The sequence below is a fragment of the Pseudophryne corroboree genome, chromosome 5 (genome assembly GCF_028390025.1).
Source record: "Pseudophryne corroboree isolate aPseCor3 chromosome 5, aPseCor3.hap2, whole genome shotgun sequence".
Classification (NCBI taxonomy): domain Eukaryota; kingdom Metazoa; phylum Chordata; class Amphibia; order Anura; family Myobatrachidae; genus Pseudophryne; species Pseudophryne corroboree.
The window spans coordinates 504101461-504107460 of record NC_086448.1 but is presented as its reverse complement, the minus strand read 5'-3'; the positions used below and the strand labels follow the sequence as shown (position 1 = coordinate 504107460).

At 44.7% G+C, this 6000-nt stretch overlaps 2 long non-coding RNA genes across 2 annotated transcripts in view; one reads left to right on the top strand and one right to left on the bottom strand.

Moving 5' to 3' along the window:
• Nucleotides 1-496: 496 nt before the first annotated feature.
• On the bottom strand, nt 497-3178 carry LOC134927921 (uncharacterized). The gene is made up of 3 exons (XR_010177775.1): nt 3062-3178; nt 2304-2438; nt 497-754 (listed from the first exon to the last, which is right to left on the bottom strand). It is a non-coding gene; the product is annotated as an uncharacterized LOC134927921 (long non-coding RNA).
• LOC134927922 (uncharacterized) overlaps nt 1556-6000 on the top strand; it is a 151010-nt gene continuing 146565 nt past the window's right edge. Inside the window, exon 1 of the long non-coding RNA XR_010177776.1 lies at nt 1556-1625. This is a non-coding gene — a long non-coding RNA (uncharacterized LOC134927922). The remainder of the gene's footprint in view (nt 1626-6000) is intronic.

The following is a 6000-nucleotide window of genomic DNA, read 5'->3' as shown; positions in this document are numbered from 1 at the left end:
CCCCACCCGCAGCCTAACCCTAACCCCTCCGCCTGATGCCTAACCCACTCCCACTCCCCACCCACTAACCCCCTAACCCTGCCTGTCCGCAGTCTAACCCTAACCTCCCCCCTTTGTGCCTAACCCTCCCGCGGAAGTGCTTAATCCTAACCTCCGTCCCTGCTGCCTAAACCTAACCCTCCCTCTCCTGCAGCCTAACCACCCCCCCTCCATCCCTGCTGCTTAAACCTAACCCTCCCTCCCTTGCAGCCTAACCACTCCCGGGGGTGCCTAACCCTTACCCACCCTACCCGTGGCCTAACGCTAACCTCCCCCCACACGCAGCCTAAACCTAACCTAGTACCTGATGCCTAAACCTAACCCCCCACCTGATGCCTAAACCTAACCTTCCCTCCCCCGCAGCCTAACTACCCCCGGGGGTGCCTAACCCACCCTCTCCTGATGGCTAAACCTAACCCTCCCTTCCCCACAGCCTAACGAACCCCCTCCCCTCCGTGCCTGATGCCTAAACCTAACCCCCCTTGCCCAGTCCTAAACCTATGATCATGGGGATATGGGCGTCGGTATCCTTGCCCATTTGGAGTTCCAACGTCGGGATTCTGAAGAATGTCGGGATCCCAGTGTCAGTATTCTGACTGCCGTAAACCCGACAGCCAGCATCTTTACCGCATCTCCTAATAGGTAATGTATGTCCCAACATTTGGAGCATGTGTCCGCAGCTCTCCTCCCAGGGCAGCTATTCAGGGATCACCCACTGCGTGTAGACAAAGAGGAAGAGATGAAAAATCATTGTTAGTGGATGAACAAGCAGAGAGACAAACTGCAAACAGTGGTGTGGTTGTGTAGAGAGAAATATCTCTCTATGTAAATATCTTACTCTAACTACTGAGGACATGGAAAATACCTAAAATAAGGACAATTATCTCAAAGGGCCCATTGTTTTTATACAATACACACATTGGGGGGATAAGTTCTCTCTTATAGTAATTAGTGGGTACCTTCAGAAAATAAATTTGACCAGTAAATAATAAAAGCTATAAATTGCTAACATTTAGGGGTCAATCCAATTAGGTACGAGTTACCATTGCTGTGACATTTCAACAGCATCCAAACTCACACCCTTCGTGGACAGATTCAGCCTATGGGGCTACCGGAAAGTGCGGCTGTTGTAATACCAATTCGCACATAATTAAACTGACCCCTTAGTTGTTAAATGTGATAGAATAGTAAAATATAATGGTGTAATTGTGGGCCTGATTCAGTTGTGGTTGTTGAAGCGATTGCTGCTGCAATCTTGCCATTCAAAATTGCATCGTGAGTCTGAGCAGTCATAGGCTGAGTAAGTCTCCTAGACACAGGGGGCTCTCCAGCAGCAACACAGGTCGCAATGGGTAATTTATGCACGCACATGGAACAGCATTTGAACGGACCCGACACACCTGTATACAGTTAGCCACACCCGTTACCACCTTAAAACGCTGACTTCCTGTCAGATGGGATCCTCTATGTGAGCTTGATTTCATTTTGTGCGCAGTGCAGCTTGCACGCATGCACAGTGAAAAAGCACTGAGCCTCTTGGTGCAATAGCAGCTGTGCGTCCGCATCTGAATCAGGCCCCCTGAGCGGTAAGGAGAAGACTCTAGGGAAAGGACTATGTCACCTTTATTATATGTAAAGATAGGGAAACAGTCACTTGTTACAGCTCCAATTCACATCATTTATACCATTCTGTACCATTTCATCATTTGGTTATTCTATGGGGAGATGTATTAAGCCCTGCTGAGTGATAAAGTGGAGAGAGGTAAAGTACCAGCCAATCAGCTCTTAACTGCCATGTTACAGGCTGTGTTTGAAAAATGACAACTAGGAGCTAATCGGTTGGTAGTTTTTCTCTCTCTCTCTCTACTTTATCACTCTCCCAGGCTTTGTACACCTGCCCCCAGTTCATTGATATATTGTGAATGTCAGCCATTTCATTATCTCTCCCGATCTGTATTGTTCTTCCCCCGATCTGTATGTTCTGTATTATACTCTCCCCACACTTCCTGTTTTTCTGTATTACAGTATGTTCTAAATCTCGCAACCCCAAAAAGTGTATGTCCTTCCTCTATATGTCCTATAGAGTTTGCCACAATTTCTATGTTTTTGTATTGTGCCCCCACACCATCTGTATGTGCTATACCAAGTTGTCCCCTTCTGCATGTTTTGTATTGTCTGCTCTCCCCCACTATAGACCCTATGTTTTGTACTGTGCTCTCAATACCCCCCACCACACACAGAATTACACAAGTATGGTAACTTACCTCCTGCATGCTACTCTCCAGTCACTAATTCCTCTGCGACCCCTCCCGTCATCTTCAACTGACACTTTGCAGATCTCTTTGACAGTCACCCGACACTCTGCAAATCTCTTTGCCAGAACTTTGCCAAATGATGATCTAAATAACCAGAATTTCCTGGTCAGACATACTATGTCTATAATTATACTACTACATTTTGTTACGTACTTTCATGTTTATTAATTTGCAATTTATCTATTTTATTGACTTTTTATCCAAAACCCAAGTTCCTTTCTCATAGAGACCCAAGTTATCTGCTCCAGGTGTTATCTTCCCTAGTGCTAGGACCATGTTATTATCATACACTGGGCCTAATTCAGACCTGATCGCAGCAGCAAATTTGTTCTCTAATGGACAAAACCATAGGGGGTAATTCTGAGTTGATCGCAGCAGCAACTTTGTTAGCAGTTGGGCAAAACCATGTGCACTGCAGGGGGGTCAAATATAACATGTGCAGAGAGAGTTAGATTTGGGTGGGTTATTTTGTTTCTGTGCAGGGTAAATACTGGCTGCTTTATTTTTACACTGCAATTTAGATTTCAGTTTGAACACACTCCACCCAAATCTAACTCTCTCTGCACGTTACATCTGCCCCACCTGCACTGCACATGGTTTTGCCCAACTGCTAACAAAGTTGCTGCTACGATCAGGTCTGAATTACCCCCCATGTGCACTGCAGGTGGGGCAGATGTAACATGTGCAGAGAGAGTATGGTAACTTACCTCCTGCATGTTATACTCCAGTCGTTGCTACCTCTGCGACCCCTCCCGTCGTCTTCAACTGACACTTTGCAGATCTCTTTGCCGGTCACCCGACACTCTGCAAATCTCTTTGCCAGATGATCTATAAATCACAAAATACTATCATTAAGCATAGTACTAGTTTAAGTACAATAAAATGTCCATGAGTTAACCGGTTTCCCAATTTTCCTTAAACCAAAGAAGATACTTTCAAAGTTATCAATATCCCATTTATCTGTTTTATTAACTTTTTCTTCCCAAAGCCACGATCCTGCCTCATAGAGACCCAGCTTATCTGCATCCCCTGTATGTGTGCTTATCCTCCATACTGCCCTCTTTATTCCTGTAACGCTACATTTTTATTCCTAAATATGTATGTCATTCCTTCCTGCACTTCTCCTATTTATGTGTCCTTGTACCTGTATTCCCTGTTCTGTCTATCTTGTCTTGCCTTTCAGCTGACTATACTGCATTCTGTCTTCCTTACCCCTCTCCATCATACCTGCTATGTAGGACTCACCTCCTCCTACCTGTCCTCCTGCATGGAAACTGGAAACGTCAGCAGCTGTAGATAGAATGTTATAGGAAGAAGCATTGTGATGTCACGGGCTAGTGATGTCACAGGCTAGGTGTGATGTCACAGTAACCAGCATCAAAGCTACAGAGTTACAGCTATCTTAGATATTCATTTTCTACATCAATTACAACTGGATATACAGTACATGAGTTTCTAGTTTAAAAAAAATGAGACTAGTGTAGAAAATTAAGTATAAGGCAATGTTGTACAGAGGGCCTCAATGTATAGGTATACAGTTTCTGTGGCTGGCTGACATTAAGTCTGCATTTCACCTGGTTTAATCAGCCACAGAACCTGTGTAACCCATGAGCGTATATAGAGGAGAAGAAATAAGAGTTGTCTTTTTTGTGGCACACTAGAAATGTATTATTCAATACCAGCGTATATAAAACTGTAAGGTGGGCCCGCAAGGTGACATTCACAGGGAATAGGTAATGACATCCACTCGACTTGTTCACACCCACTGGACGTTTTGGAAAGAGGTTGAGTGGACAGTGAGCGTGGCTGTGCCCTGTGGCACCACGTGGCACCATTGTACCGACAATTGGACTGCTGAGATCGGAACCTGGAGGGTACATAACTTTTTGGTCTTCATTTCATCTCATGACACTACACCCAAAGCTACTCTTCTGGTTATCCTATCAACTAGGACAACAATGAAGGTGACTACATAACATTTCTTCCATTGTTTTTCCATGTCACAGAAACATTGCATGTGTGTTACTGGTGACCATCCTAATAATCTCTCCTTCACTTCACAGTAATTCATTGTTAGTGATACATTATTTGGATCAAGCATCAAAAGGAAACTTAGATATAAGAGTCTGGCCGGCATATCACTTATTGCATGACGACCTTGTGCCTGCGCTGTACTGTATGTAGACGGAGCATTTGGTTTTGCTAATGACTTACATAGACTCCATAAGAGGGCATGCTGACATAGCATATTGTTGAATGTTAACATGTATGATCTTAATCTCCATCTATAAATGTTCTGTTGCGAGACTTCCAATATGCTCAGAATATTGCTATTGTGACAGATGATTTAGTATGTACTAGCTGGAGTACCCAACGTTGCCCCGGATTTTAAGAATGTCTGTTCACAAAAATAAATGGAAATATTAAACACACAGTATAAATAACATTGTAGATAGCTGAATACCCATGCTTTGAAAATGGTAAATTAGAATGATAGTTTGTTAATTTACGTTGATTGGAGATCTAGTACATACCCTCCAACATTTTACACATAAAAATCGGTACAAAGTAGGAAAGGGGGCGTCACCACATGTAAAGGGGGCGTGGTCACACCCCATTTTCTATACTTTTAATGGAAGTTTGGAGAGCCAAAAATCGGTACAGACCATAAAAAAAGGTACTGTACCTGCCAAAAAGGTACAGTTGGAGGGTATGCTAGTATATAGGCAATTCTTGCTTCCCTGATGCACTTTGTGTAGTGGCCGCACCCCTTTTTGGTCTCCCAAGGGACCCTGTGCTTCCCACTATACAACTCTCAGTCTGTGGCTTCCTGCTGCCTCCATTCCCCTCCTCACATCATGTCACTGGCCCTGCAACATGCAGCCCTGTCATCACTGAGATATCATGCATGTCCTGATATAGTGTGTGCTGCTGGCCCACCTCTAGGGGTGCTAGTGGTGTGTTACCCTCACAGCGTTTGTTACCAGAGTGTAAGTCATATGTGTAGCAAGTTTGGTGTAAATTGATCCAGGCATTCCAGAGTTAAGCGGACTGCTGAAAAACTCTGTGCTGCTGCCTCACCCCTAGGGGTGCTAGGGGTGTCTTACCCCCACAGTGTTTGTTCCCAGCTCGCAAGTCATATGTGAACCAAGTTTGTTGTAAATTGGTCCAGGCATTCGGGAGTTATGCTGTCTACTGACATACTCTGTGCTGCTGTCCCACCCCTAGGGGTGTCTAACCCCCACAGAGTTTGTTTGCAGAGTGTAAGTCAGATGTGTACCAAGTTTGGTGTAAATTGCTCCAGGCCTTCCACAGTTATGCTGTCTGCTGACATACTCTGTGCTGCTGTCCCACCCCTAGGGGTGCTAGGGGTGTCTGACCCCCACAGTGTTTGTTTCCAGAGTGAAAGTCATATGTTTACCAAGTTTGCTGTAAATTGCTCCAGGCATTCTACAGTTATGCTGTCTGCTTTAATACTCAGTGCTGCTTCCTCACCCCTAGGGGTTCTAGGGGTGTCTTCCTCCCACAGTGTTGGTTCCCAGATTGTAAGGTATATGTGTACCAAGTTTTGAGTACATTGCTCCATCAAATTTCAGAGTTATGCTATCTCCTGATACACTCTGTGCTGCTGTCTGCCCCCTAGGGA